At 38.1% G+C, this 14716-nt stretch overlaps 1 protein-coding gene across 11 annotated transcripts in view; it reads left to right on the top strand.

The window, feature by feature from the left end:
* ANKS1B (ankyrin repeat and sterile alpha motif domain containing 1B) overlaps positions 1-14716 on the top strand; it is a 407204-nt gene that overhangs the window by 220876 nt on the left and 171612 nt on the right. The gene's annotated exons all lie outside the window — the stretch shown is intronic.

Genomic DNA, 14716 nt, shown 5'->3' with positions numbered 1-14716 from the left:
AACATGCCTGCTGACATAATGTTTAACAGATCAAGTCAGTTGCTTAAATGTAGGTGTCTAATACCAACTGAAATACCATATGGAGCCCAGGAGATCTAGGCAAGGTTGGCAAATGTTGCTGAGGATCAGAGACAAGCAGGCCCTTCATGATTATCAAGTTCAGGCGTGATATCACCAAGCTCCTCAGACGGCTGTTGGGTCCTGATGCCTTGGCAGCTGGAATGAATCTTAAATTACACAGAGTTTGTGACATGTCTAGAAATTGAACATAGATGTCTTGAGTTTCCACTTATTTGCATATGCATTTCTTTACCTTCTAATAATTTTCTGTATTTGTATTCATCCTGTGAACTTACCTGCAAAAGTATTTACCAGGTTTCTCACTGCTAGACATGGTCTACCTTCTCAATTCCCCTTAGCTGACTGCTTGGGATGGAGCTTTGAGTTAAGTTTTGGCTTTTCTTTCTCCCTTCCTGTCTCTTTCTTTCTTTGTTCTCTTTTTTTAATTTTTTCACTAGTTCTGGAGGTTGATTAGCTGAAGGTTATCTGAAGACTCTTAGGTGACATTCCTGGGAATTCCTCCTCTGGAATACACAGCAGTTCTTCTTGCCTTAATCTCTTTTGAGGATCTTAAACTTTGTATCTTAAACTCTGTCTAGAAGACAGAAGCAATTTTATTTCCTTAGAGGGAAATGCACCTAAAAGAAAATCTCTATGTACATTAGCTCCAAGTCCTGCATTTTTGGAGACCACCAGATCTTTTCAGCAAAAAATATCTAGAGCAGGGATTGATGATTTAGGCATTAGATGAAAGCCAGAAAATAGTCCATCAGTCTGCCAACACCTTTCTTAAATTGACCATGTTTCTGGTGATGAAAAAGGCCAATTTTAGAGAAGGTTTCCAGTCTTTAGTGATCTTGGTGACTTGCAGAAACCAACTCCTAACAAGCTAGTCAAGCTCTGCATCATCCAGGCTATCATCCACCTCTCCAGGCCCATAATGACTACTGCTGGGACTCATTGGGATACTCATGCATCATCTTGACCCTATGAAGATTTAGAGGACATTGTCTGTGTGTAGTTTACCCAGAAATTAGGAACTGCTTAAGGCAACCTTAAAACTTGCTGTTGATAAGTTGGTGATATATGGCAAGCCATACTTTTAGCAGAGTCCCACTGATGCTGGAATAAGCTGTGGTTTAAGATTTACTACACATCTAATAAAATCTTAGAATGTATTCCTGGAACCACAAGTTTTTGTCCCCTTATCAAGGCCTCACCGTCATACCCAGGACTTGCTTTTAGTTTCATGGCAGACCTACAGAACTTAACACTAGAAATGTGGAGCTCCTCTCAGTATCAGTGTAGCATTGGGTTTTTTCACATTAGTAAAGTGACTGTGTCATTCTGGTGTCTTCTGAGTCTTCCTTTCCTTCACCCCAGTAATCTTTGCACCTGTAGGTCCTCAAGCAGGCCACCTTTCCCCTTAGTTCAAAGAGAATGAGGCAGACTTAAAGTTCAAATATAGACAATTGTGTGTCTATTTACACATCAGTAAATGTTTAGGACTCAGTTCAGTTGCCCTCATATTGAAATTGAGATGTCTGGGACATCTGTGTAGGCTTGGACTTTATGGTACAGGATCTATAAAATAGCAATACCTGTCTGGAGTTTCAATCAGATTCCAGGCAATGTACATTTGCAGCACCTCAGATGACTAAATTCATTTCTCTGGGTGACTAAGTGAAGCACCTAATCAGACATTAAAGCCAATGGAGCACAGAATGCAATTTAGCTGGGTGGCTGAATAACCATTAGGGTAGTTTTTTGAGGATAAATTAAAGTAGATTCATCAGATCAGCTGAACCACTGTCTAAGCTCTATTGATGGTTTTGTACTAGATCTCCTTAAGCTATAATGTAGACATAAAATTTATGATGGTTCAGTTTGGGCTAGAATCCATACAGAGTTCACTGAAAACAAAACACAAATTATTTTTATTAGAGCTTTTTCTCCTCCCTCAGAAAATCTAGCCCTGAGGCTTCAAGATCTTTTTCATCCTAGCAGGAATTTTTACTATAGAAACTGCAAATTAGAGCTCAGGTGGGTGCCAGAGTTTAAGATTGTGCCTGTCATCCTACAACAGCGGCGAGTCTAACAAATAATCCCATTCCACATGCTCCTGTTAATGCTTCTGTAATGATATTCCTCAAGCTAGTCAAGAGACAGAAGGGCCTATTAATGTACTACCCAGTATTGCATGTATAAATAATAGCTTGCACTGTCATTCTCTCTTGAGGTCTCTGGCAAGGTGGCATCATCCTCTGTGAGTGCATGCAGCTATGGAGAGGTAGTGCTCATTCCCCAGTGGAAAGGGAGTTTAGAGGAATCTGCTTCATGTTTTTATATCTATGTATGTAATGTGTGTGTGCTGGGGAATGATCCTGCACTAGATAAAGGACTTTATGAAAGTTTTGGCAGCAATGATTGCTCAACAAGGAGCCAAAGTTTTTGTGTATTTCGCTTGAATGGTTGATTCATAAGGAACACACTCCAAATAGACTGTTGGCTTCATTAAGATATCCTGGGTATGGTGGATCCCTTGAGAGTCAGAGAGGGTGTGTTTTCATCTAAACCTGTCTCAGCAATTGTATCTTGAAGGTATAATCAGGAATGGGTCCATCTGACTGTATGCTACATTCTGCTAGGTTAACCTCTAGGTGAGGGTTTCTCTGGTCGTTCTGGAATGTTCGGCCATCTTCAATTAAATGTTGTTCTACACAAGGTTGTACATACCAGGCAGGGAGACAGGACTTTGGGCTGCACTTCTGGTCAACAATCCAGGTGCCAGTATCTTGAGTGGAATATCTTTGCACTCACCTCTGCCATTCAGGCTAGTGACACTTGGTGTGTATTTGGTATTTTGCTAAGCTCAGTCTTAGAAGAAAGAACTTGTCCAAGTTACACAGCGGTGTACTGGGCACAGTCATACCCTCCCTGGGAACAAAGGGCCAAATCCAGATGTTGAAAGCCATCACATGTACAGTCACCACTAACAGTTATACTATTCCATGGTGTATATCTGTGAATACGACACACGAGGACTGGAATCCATCCCATCTGTTCTAACAATATGTTAAATGTTAATGTTAAACAGTGCATTTAAGCTAAAAGCCTGCCTCATGCAGGGGGTGGCCTCATTTTGATGTGCAAACACTGATGAGCTGTATTTTGAGACTACATATGTAAGGAATTTGCTATTGGCCCTAAATGCAATTTATGATAAACTAGTCACAAGTATTTCATCTGAAAGCTAGTTGATAAAGTGGATGAAAACTCTCGTAAGCAGAATGAAAAATGATGTTTTAGTACCTCATAAAATAACAGGTGTAATGCTAGTAAAACATTCTTGCTATCTATTTATTTAAGGCCAAAACCTTCCTGGTGATTGTGCTGGCAAAAGGGACAATGGTAAATCTTCAGGAATTAGAAATGTTTGTGTATAGAGTGATGTGTATGATGATGTTCTTGATAACTGTTGAAACTTATGGAAAACTTGGCAAGATATAAACATTGTTTAAAGTAACAGAAAATTTAAAGATTAAGAAAGGAAAAAAAACTAAGAGGTTTTATGCTTCAAAGAAGAAAGCTGAAGATTCGCAGGACAATCAGTTTTTAGTTCTATTTAGTTTTAAAACTAATGTTCTGTATGTAATAAGAAGTTACAGCTTATTCATGGTTATTCCATACAGGAATACTTTTTTAATAAAATTAAGTTTAAAAAAAAACAGAATGAAAGAAATTCTCAAAGCAACATAGTATACAGTTGTGTGTATTACTGGATTAGAACAACATTGTCCAACAAGAAGCAATTAAATGCAATCTGGAACAGTAGATAAATTTCAAACAATGACAGACTTCCCTGACTAAGTTAAAGGACAGAGCAGTACAGAGTGGCTTGATTACAGATAATGGTGTGGTGGGACTCTGAAGGAGTTTTCAGGGAAAGATTAATGACTACAAAGAGATAGCTGGAAGTAAAAGTGATTCTTGGGCATGTTGTCTTTTTGAAGGAAGACTGGATGAGGTAAGAAAAGCTTGGGTAGTTATATGAACAAGTATTAAAGCTGATTAAAAAATGTAGACAATATAAGATAAAGAAAGAATGCATTGTGAAAGAGCAGATAAATAATCAAAATACAAAAAGGAAAAAATAAATAGGAGAGAAAATGCAATATCATTAACTGTGTGAGTAGAATACATTCAGAGAAATTTTTATAAATATGCTATAGCTAAAAGAACTATTTGAAAAGCTACAACCTCTGCTGGAATCAGATAAAATTCATTTTAGTTTTGCATTAAGGACAAAATATAACAATTAGTCAAGTACATTTTTAATGAAGACCACTGAGAAATTGGAGGAAGAGAAAGAGTGTGAATAATCATATTGCAAACAGACAAAAGAGTGCTTGGTTAATTAGAATATCTGAATCATCTAGGTTAGGTGATGCTTGATGAAGAGTTCTAAGAAACTGATGAGAAAATACCAAATCATTTAGCAATCATTTTTGAGAACTTCTGGAGAATGAATAAATTATTAGAGGACAACTAAAATATAGATATAGTACTGATATATACGTCAGATCACAAGATTCTTCCTCAGCATAGATTTGCAATCCCCTGGGCTGTTTGTCTTCAACCATTCACCGTACAACCTTGGCCTAAATCAAAGAGGAAATGTATGGTGGCGATACTGGCAACAGAAAATTACTGTCATTAGCACTGACTCTGGTGGAGGGGAAAATGGGGAAGTGTACAGAATGCTGCAATGGGATGTAATGGGAAGAGAACAAAGCTAAATGAAGTAACACAGCAGTTGGGAGCTGAACTATTTAAAGGGAACCAGTAAAGAAACAGATGTCCTGTACAACACATTCTGCCCTGCATCATTTTGATGAGAAATTATTTTCTGTCAGAAGGCACTAAAATTTCAACAAGGGAGACAAGCTTAATTTTGCTAGTAAAACTACAACTAACTTTTAAAAGCTGTTTTAGAGTGATGTACCAGGATGGACATGCAAGCAAGCCATTCCTGGTACAGTTTGCCTGACTGCTTCTGAATTTCCTGGGTATTTAAATTTACTGTCCTTCAGTTTGAAAATCTTTTGTTTTCCCACATATTGGTGAATTTTTTGCCTTTTTTTATGGTATCAACACACCAGCATCTGTTTTAACCTTGGCATGACACCCAGGTAGCCTTTATCACCATGCTGTCCATTCTGTTTGTTCACACACACACTCACGTTTGTGCATACACATATTACACAAAAAGGTAATTCATTACAATTAAATATTCCACATTATTAGAAATAAAGACCTGGAGCGTTACGATACCTAGGTGACCTCAGTTCACCCCTCACATTCACAAGCCTTATGATAGAGTCTTCAGTCACAGGTTTCTTTACTAATTTTTTCCACTCAAAATTCCTTTCTCATTAGGGAGGGGTACTGAGATTTGAGTATGTAAAGGCACATACTTCAAAGAACTATCAATTAAAATAAAACATTTTGTTATTTTTCTAATGCTACATTGCTTGAATTTTATAACCTTAGACCAGTAGTCATGTAAAACAATAATGAGACCCCCTGCACTGCCTTCTTTTCTCATTCAGAAGTGATATACATTTGCATAGTGTTGTTCATCTGGAACATTAGAAAAAAATACCTATATATCTGAGCATGCATTTGCATTTTAGAAACTGGGTTATAAAGAGTTAGAAAACATAAAAGTATAGTAGTTCAGGTTATAACTGTAGACAATTGAAAATAAGTACATGCAGTTAGAAACACTTTTATCACAACTTTTTCAGAAGCTGAGAACTGTGCATAAGAAGTCACTTCCAAAAAGTTTGCCTGTGCTTCACATTGCTCAAAGCACAAGCTCAGTTATGAGAAACTTTGCACGGGACAAAATATAGATCCTTAAATCTGCTGAAAGTAAGGCAAAGGCCCAGTACGGATAAAGCAAGCTGCTGTGTCTAAACTATGATTTTATTCCACATGTGCATAATTGATTGAATTACCAGAAAGCTTTTGTTCATTGTAAGTACAAGGTCACACATGAAATTCACACCTGTCTCGAGTCTTGTTCTCAGCCCAATCCAGATTGAAATATATTTTCAGCAAAACAAGAAATACAAATGCTACTTTAATCCCCAAATAATTTACTTCTGTAGTCTTTAAAACTCTACATTAAACACTTCAAGCATTTTATTCACTATGGAGCATGTTCTGTTCTGTATCTTTTCCATTAAACCTCGATTATTGTGCATGTGGGATAAAATCTCCATACAGCAATACACTGTATTTACTTTAGAGTGGCTAGTACTGATGAAACTGAAGGCACACACACTTGTTGCAAATGCAACCCTTGACTTAACTGAAACCTCATATTTCAGATGTTTATTACTCTTATGCAGTATTTTATTAAATTATTGGAAATTGAATGCTTTAATAACATTATTGATGGCAACAACGAGTTAATTTGCAAAATGTACCATACCTTCTCTAGATTTTTGTTGAAAGTCTTGGATTAGATAATAATTGTTTGAATTTTTTTTTGGTCCAAAGTCTAGACCTAGATGGAAGTTTTGAGATATAAAAGCTGAAGTATTTATCCAGATGACAGAAGTGGGGGCTTAGGTTACTGTAAATAGAAGTAAACATTAAAAACTAGAATACCATTAATAAGAATACACTGGATAAATACCTATCAAATAGCCTTCCAATATAAATCTCAAATGGCATTTTCTCAGAATGCCTACTTAGCAGCCAAAAATTAGCAAAGTGTGGCCCCTCTGTGCACTATTCCCCTTTGCAGTCAGAAAGAAGGGGGAAAAACCCGTATGTTATTCACTGGTGTCTTACAGCTTACACTAAGAAAAAGTATGTTATTTGTTGCAGCTGGTTACAGCTCTTCAATCTCTGAAATGATTGACAGCTTCTGTTCTTCAGAACTATTCAGAACTATTTCCCAGCTTTTTCACTTTTTGAGGTTTGTTCTCTCCAAACAGCTTCCCTTTTAATCACATAGAAAGGCCACTTCTTGAAGTAAGTTAAGATGGCATTTAAAAAGAAATAGCAGTTCTTAGCTGCTATGCTGCATTAGGATAAAAAATTGCACAACCGAGTTGGTTTTTAGCCTTGATCCATTTTTAAATATAGTATGAATATTATAGCCATGTTAGCTTCTCTGTACTCCCTAGGCATCCCTCTTGTTGCCGGAAAGGAATTACAAATTGACAATGCAAGTTATTTTATTTTGTTTTCCATCTCCCTTGGAATTTGGAAATGTGTCTATTTTGTCCATGAGCTTTTTATTTCCTGACATTCTGATTTTTAAGTACTTTTTTATTGCCTATAGAAATAGTAGATCTTTGCTTTCTGCTCAGAAAAAATAACTTTATGCAGCAAGAGTGGAATATTATACCAAAGAACCAACATACCAACAAATCTATGACTCTCAGTAATATCAAGCTTTTTGTCAGAAAATTCTGCTCTCACTGCTTGTATGGTTGATTTCCCTCTATCTCCTAACTCTGCTTCAAATATATGTTTGTTTAAAAAGCATTCTGATTTCCCTCATTCTTCAAAAATAAGAAATGGAGACTCAGGAGAAAAGAGAATAAAGAAAACACTTGCTAGGAGATGCAGAAGCAGCCTGGTCCATGGAGAATCCATAGGACAATATATCTAAGGGTCTTCTCTGAGGTCAGCTTTTGATTTGAATTGTGAGTTTGGAGAAAATGCCTCTCTATTCCCTTATCTGGCTGAGGGAAGTTACATAACTTTGCTGGCCTACATATAGGAAATCAAGAGAGGATCCTGGGATAGAAATATCTGTGTATTTTGAGCTATCTTGTGGATAATTATCTGCTTGTGTCTAACTTTTGACATCCAGATTTCTAAGTACCTTTATTTGGGAAGAACACTTTCTCAGGAAGGAGTCAGAGGTAGCCAGATTACCTGAGGAATCTCACTGAGTACCTTGAATTAAGTCAGTGGCAAGGGTTGGACTTAAGCTCAAAATAGTACAGAATAGCAAAACAAGTCATTAATAGTTAATATATTTTTTAAATTAATCAGGAACTTTTTTGTGTGTGTATGAGCTTCTTAAATGTAATTTATCATTATGTCAATCTTTAAGTCATGCATTTTATTCCATAAACCAAACTCATGGCAGAAGCAGTTTCTTGACATTTCCCTTGTCTCTCCTGGAGCTGCCTGGGTGCCACTTTTCCTTTCTGTTTATTCCTGAGGTTCTCTACATCTGACCCTTTCCCCCAAAATTCATTTGGTTTCTGAGATCTCTTTCTCCTTACCATTCCTGCAGGCTGGAATCTTCTTGTTCTGCCTACGTCCTCCTTTTCTCCATATCCTCTTTCCTAAGTAGAAATTACCATATTTCTTTTCTTTGGTCTCCAAATCAAAGGAGGGTGGGACCAAGGAAGGAAGAGAAGGTGGGAAGGAGAGGAAAAAAGGAGATGAAATAACTGAAAACAAAGAAGGGGACAGAAGATGTCTGCATCACATCCATTTTCTTTTCCTGACCTAAAGCATTTTTATTTGATTTGAAAATCAGGGGGACATTTAACTGAATGGCTGTCACAGTGATATTCCTGTCACTCGCGCCTCAAACCCAGCAGGGTTGGTGCTCAGTGAAAACTGACTTCCTTGTCCGGGTTTAAGATGAGTTCTTACAGAGAGCTGGCCATGCTTTCCAGCATGCTCTGTAGTTCCATGTTATTCAGATTTTTCCATTTTTCAGGGAATTTCAGGAATCTTCTTATTTACCTGGACAGCTAGCTACAAATTGTGACAAACTTACCTGACAGAACTGTTTCACTCAAAATCCTGTAATACACATGGCAAAGTGAAGGAGCAGATTTTGATTTGTTGAAGTATGAGTGCTCACAGCTTAAACTGAATATAACTACAGTTGTCCCTTGAATATATATGTAGATAGTACTTACTGAAATGGAAGAAAGTAATCTCTGCATTTATGCATTGAGAACTAATATATTGTAAATTTTTTTTAAATTCTAGCCCAAATTTTTTTCTACTTTAATTCTTTATCTGCATAATGGGCATTAAATTGCCACCTTGCTTTGATGGAGTCTTATAAAATACATTAAATCATTGTTTGGAGCTGTCTAATATTAATTCAATGAATGTCTAAAAAAAGTCTGAAGAAAGTGAGTCATTCTTACTGGTGAGGTCTTCAATGGGAAACTATATATAAGATATGGACCCACACAGAGAATGATAAAGGCTAAAAGAAGAAATATCAGCTGCCTTATTTTCCAAGTACAATCCATCCTCCTGTACTGAATTCTTGGATTATTCAGAAATATAATTATAGTGTATGTTTGGTGCCATGTGGGATATGTAACCTGGGGCGAAGGGTAGTTAGCCAGTGTTGAACAATCTGCAGTCTGGTATTTTGTAGCTTCGTGACATTCCTATAATGTGTAGTGGGGATTAGTAACTCCTGTTTTGTCTCTTTTATTCACTGAAGTGACTATTCCTTTTAGGAAGCTGTACTGAAATCTAGAAATTATATCAGGTAAAGTCACAGTGTCCCACAATCTTGTCTCACTGGATCAGGAGCATACTGTTGTTTTGTGCAATTTATGGATAGCACTGGTGTGTTTGGACCAAATACCACAGGCATGAGGGACAAGAGAAACTCACAAGTGTTTGCCAAACTGTTAGGAGCAGTTTTTTACTGCTCCTGAGAAAAATTAAATTAGAAAAGGCTAGCTCATGGAGCAACGTGTAAAGTGTCAGTAAACCACTTGTCTTGAGTTAGCATAGGAGGAGACCCCAAAGGATCCCTAGTTATTTGTCAAATGCAGTCTCCTTGTATAGAAAGGGATTGGTGGAAACACTCATCACAACAGCATCAGGAAGAGGGGTGCCAGAAAAGGTGGACTGGCTTGCATGAAGGCTTCCTTGTGACTGAGGGAAAGAGGTACTAGAGTGCCAGATTAACAGATTTTGACAGTAGATATCCCAACACCTTGAAAATCAGCTGTGTAACAATGTTGCAGAATCCTTCCATAGTGTTTTGCAACTGAATTATTCTGTGGGCAATTGACATTATTCTAAGAGTACATCAAGCTGTTCCCCTTATCAGTTTTTAATATGTTAATTCAGATTTTTAAGAAAATCATGGGAAGTATAATCAGCCCCTTGCACAAAAAGCAGAAGAAGCTTACCTTTATAGAAAAGACTCCTGAAGACAAATGACTAGCATACTGTTTGCTAGTCAGGATGGAGAGTTCAGAGGACTATGTCAAGATGCTAGGACTATGTGTATGAGACCAATATGTGGCTTTAGGTTTCACAGCCAGTACAGGCTTCAGCTGAACACAAGTTACATAGTTCATTCCTCTGAAAAAACTTCTTCAGATGGGTGGATTTTTCTTTTCCTTATATTCACTGCTGATAAGAGATTATGTCTGCCATTAGATATGCAACTAATTTATGGGCTGGTGTAAAAATGACGTCTTGTGTGAGTATTTGTAGCTTCTAACTACTCAGGTATCAGTCGAAAACACAGAACTGTTATAGTCTAATTACTGCTTTTGTGTTGTATCTGAGATAAACAATACAAGAGCATTTGCAAAAAAGTGAAAATGTGTAAATAAAGTAGAGAATGTGTACAGAAAGAAAGGTCACGATATTAGAACTGTTTCTTAAAATATGTGGGCTGGGAATAAGTTGCACAGGAAAAAAGAAACAGACATGAAGGAAAAAAGCAGACAGAAAATAGTCAACTTGCTATCTGGCTTACACAACCAGAAATCTGATTTTGCATTTGTTTATTTTTTGGATCTGCTTGTTTATTTTTAGGTTTTGGAATTATGAATGTAACTGTTCAATGGCAAGATACTTAAAATTTGTGGGCAAACTATTTTGAAGCCTGTGGTAGTTAATATTTTGTATGAGATCCAGTCAACAGCTACAAAATGGTAGCCACTTCTTTGTTTTCATAGGTTCTGGGTGACAATTGCTGCATTATCCGTGATGTAGCTAGACCATTCTACATGAAATGATACTGTGTAATATTAGAAATATGTAATCAGGAATTGAAAAAGAAATACAAAGAAATGTAATGAATCACTCCAGAGTGCACTTCTTACATATCAGTGGCTACCCAGTTGTTTTCCAAAATTGAGCCTTTTCTGTTTAGATAAGGTTAGCATACATGGAATGTGTTTCTCCCATTCTTTGGGCTCATTCATCAAGTTGAAAGGGATTTTGAGCAACATGAATGTTGTCCCTGCCCATGACAGGAACTAGATGATGTTTGGAGATTCCTTCTGACCCAAACCAGTCTGTGATTATGACTTGTTACAATCATTTAGTTTGGAAAAGACTCAAGATCATCAGGTCCAAGCATTACCCCAGCTCTTATAAGTCCACTGCAAAATGATGTTCCCGAGTGCCACATCCATGAGTCTTCTAAATACCTCCAGGGATTATGACTCAAGCACTTCCTTGAGCACTCTGTTCCAATGCTTGACAATCCTTCCAGTGAAGGAATTTTTCCTCATATACAATCCAAACCTCCTCTGGTGCAAGTTGAGACCATTTCCTCTCGTCCTATTGCTTGTAACACAGAAGAGACTGACTCCCACCCAGCTGCAGCCTCCTTTCAGGTGGTTGTAGAGAGCAATAAGGTCCCCTGGAGCAACCTTTTTCTCCAGGCTGAACACCCCCAGCTCCCTCAGCTGCTCTCCATCAGACTTGTGTTCCAGCCCCTTCCCCAGCTCCATCACCTCTATGTCTTTCCTGTAGTGAAGGGCTCATAACTGGATGCAAGATTTGAAGTGTGGTCCTTACCAGTGCCGAGTATGGGGGGTTGATTCTGAAATATCCTTTCTTCCATGATCTCTACAAGTTTGGGTCTGCCATTAAAACATAATTTGGAGGGGGGTGCTTTTACTTCTATTCTTGTGGAATATATCTTCCCGAAGGTAATTTGTAAGAAAGATAGTCTGTGTTTCTGTCATCTCTGCAACACATTAAAAAAAAAAAAAAGAAAAAAAAAAGAAAAGAAAAACAGCTTTGAGGTGCAGGCATGTTTTGCTGCAGTCTAGAAAAGGCATGGTAAATCAGTTTCCTCAAAATGCTAAAGAGCTGCTGGATCTCATGTATCCATTCAAATTTATGGTAGATTTTTATTTAGGAAAATCAGGTCTTCCTCCTGCTGGATATATATAGATATATCTATATCACTCAGTCTCTGGTGTAGCTAAATGCCCATGTGCTTAACTTTAAATTAGCCCAAAGATGAGAGTGAAAAAAAAAATATCCGTGAGGTAAATTATTGATCTATTTTCTCTTTCTGGGCAGTTTTGGCCTACAGCAGAAACACTGAACCAATAAGTTAGGGAGATCTTTGACCTAGTGTGGTCATACTGATACTTTTGAGCTGCAGGACCAATTCTGGTTCTCTGCAACGTTTCTGAGGAGCAGGGTCTGCTTGGTGCTGAACATAGGCTTCATGGAGCAAACCAGTCATTCCCGAAGCCACTGCATGGGAAGCAAAGCACATCCTAAGGTGATCAGCAATCCATGCGTGATGTACGGGATGACCAGTGGAACGATAATCAGTGTTCCCTGGTGGGAATATTGGCGTTCCTCTCCCGAACGGTTACCGGAGCACAATAGCGCTGTGTAGTGACACAAAGCGCATGGGACCGCACCGCAGCGAGCCGCTGGTTGCCGTGGTGACGGGAGTGGGCCCGCAAAGCCAGCCTCCTGGCTGCTGAGTTGGAAGGGATAAGAAAAACACAGCCCACTTCCCATGTGAAACGAATTACAAGAACAAGCAAAGGAAGAAAAGAAAAATGTCAACCCTTAATCAAATGTTCTCTTATTTTTAGAAGGGGTTTAAAGAAAATGGGGACCATCCCGGCTTACCTCTTGGGCCTCAGGGATTTGGCTAGTAATATCTCTGTACATACTGTGGAAATAAATCACAGAGGTTTGTATAAGAAAAATCCCATGTGAAAGGTATCTGTGCAGTGGGAGTGAGAAAACCTTATTCTGTCCTGTTATCCTTTGTGCTTGCCTTAGCAAACAAAATCTGTAAGAATACATGAAAATTATTCTCAATATAATAACTATATTTGGTAGGCAAATGAAATACACTAATTTTTTAGCTAGAAAAAATAGCATGTTCCAGTTTCTTATTATCTCACAATGTCTCTTACCTTTTAACCTTACTGCACAGCTGCATATCAAAAGCAGCATGGTGGACTGTGAAATACAATTAAACATAGCAAATCAGTGGTGTGTAGAAAACACCATTCATTTTCCAGCATTTCTCATTTTTGGGAGCTGCTTTGTTGTTGTTTTTTTTTTTTTATTTAGTAATATTAAACAAACCAGCAGTTTCAGTCAACCTAACAACCTCCAGTTACTAGCAGCTAGGTCCTGAAAATTATTTGGGCACGTGACAGTTAGGAGGTGCCTCCATTTTGCAGCACACAGTACACTGAGAAAACAGCCAAGTGAGGCCTCCAAGACCATGATTAAAAAAACAGTGAGTTGCAGAGATTTGTGAGCATCATGATGTTTCACTGTAGAGTTCCTGTTCCTCGGAGTAGGATGTCTACTACTGAATAGGCAACCAGACCCTGCTTAACTTAACAGGAGAAGAAGGACAAGGAGAAAAAGCTAAGCAGAGGAAGCCAGTGAGATGCTTCAAAGCAGAAGTTATATGTGAAAATTTTGCCTCCACTTGCATCCCTGCATTAGATGCTATTTGGAGACTGGAATTCCTGTCCTGCTCCCTGGATCTTGACATGTAAATGAACCCTATGGATAAGGACAACTCCTTCATTGTTCTTTCAAATTGAAACATAATCACAAGCCTGTAGTTTAGAAGTTAGGATACTTGGATGAAAGAAAGTAATGAATTTTTAGCTTTTTTTCTGCCTTTTTTTCTTTTTTTTCTTTTTTTTTTTTTTTTTTTGGCAGTCACTAGATATAAACCAGAAACATTTCTAGAAACAGCACAAGAAGATTGATTTACCACAACCAACTGTCATGGTTTAAAGGATAATATTCTTTCTGACTTACTGACTAAACCTTACAGCAATTTCGTTTCAGCAGGACCAATGAGCAATTCCTCCTCAACCCCAGAGTTTCCTTTCCTAATAGTTGTTGCATAGTTTCCTTTCCTAATAGTTGTTGCATAGTTTCCTCTGTTTTTAGGAGTATGAGAAACACAGGTAAATCTGATCTCCTGCCTTCTGCATGAATCCTCTAACAGCTGAGCTGTTCTATGAGAAAGAAAGATAAAGCCATTCTTCCTCATTTCGACACATTTTAAGAGCAGCAGCCAGTTCATGTTGTGCTCCTGTTTCTGCCTTGGGCATGCTCTGAGACTTCCTACCAGATCAAGCCCTGATGACATTTCAGAGGAGGGCCTACTTTCTAGATTCTTACAAAGGATTGACCTGGTCTCCTAGCTGCTCTGTCTGCTCTGAACTGGGAGCTTGAACACCAGCAGCCCACAGGCAAAGCTACCAGTGTGAGCAGGGTTCAGTTGCAGGTAGGAGGTGAACAAGTGCTTGAAGATGTCAGTCATCACTTTATGGTGTAAGTATGTGAAAACATACTTATTTTGTTGGGAATG

This window comes from Passer domesticus, chromosome 5 (assembly GCF_036417665.1).
Source record: "Passer domesticus isolate bPasDom1 chromosome 5, bPasDom1.hap1, whole genome shotgun sequence".
Classification (NCBI taxonomy): Eukaryota; Metazoa; Chordata; class Aves; order Passeriformes; family Passeridae; genus Passer; species Passer domesticus.
Note: the sequence above shows the minus strand (reverse complement) of the source record. Positions and strands in the feature narration are given on the sequence as shown.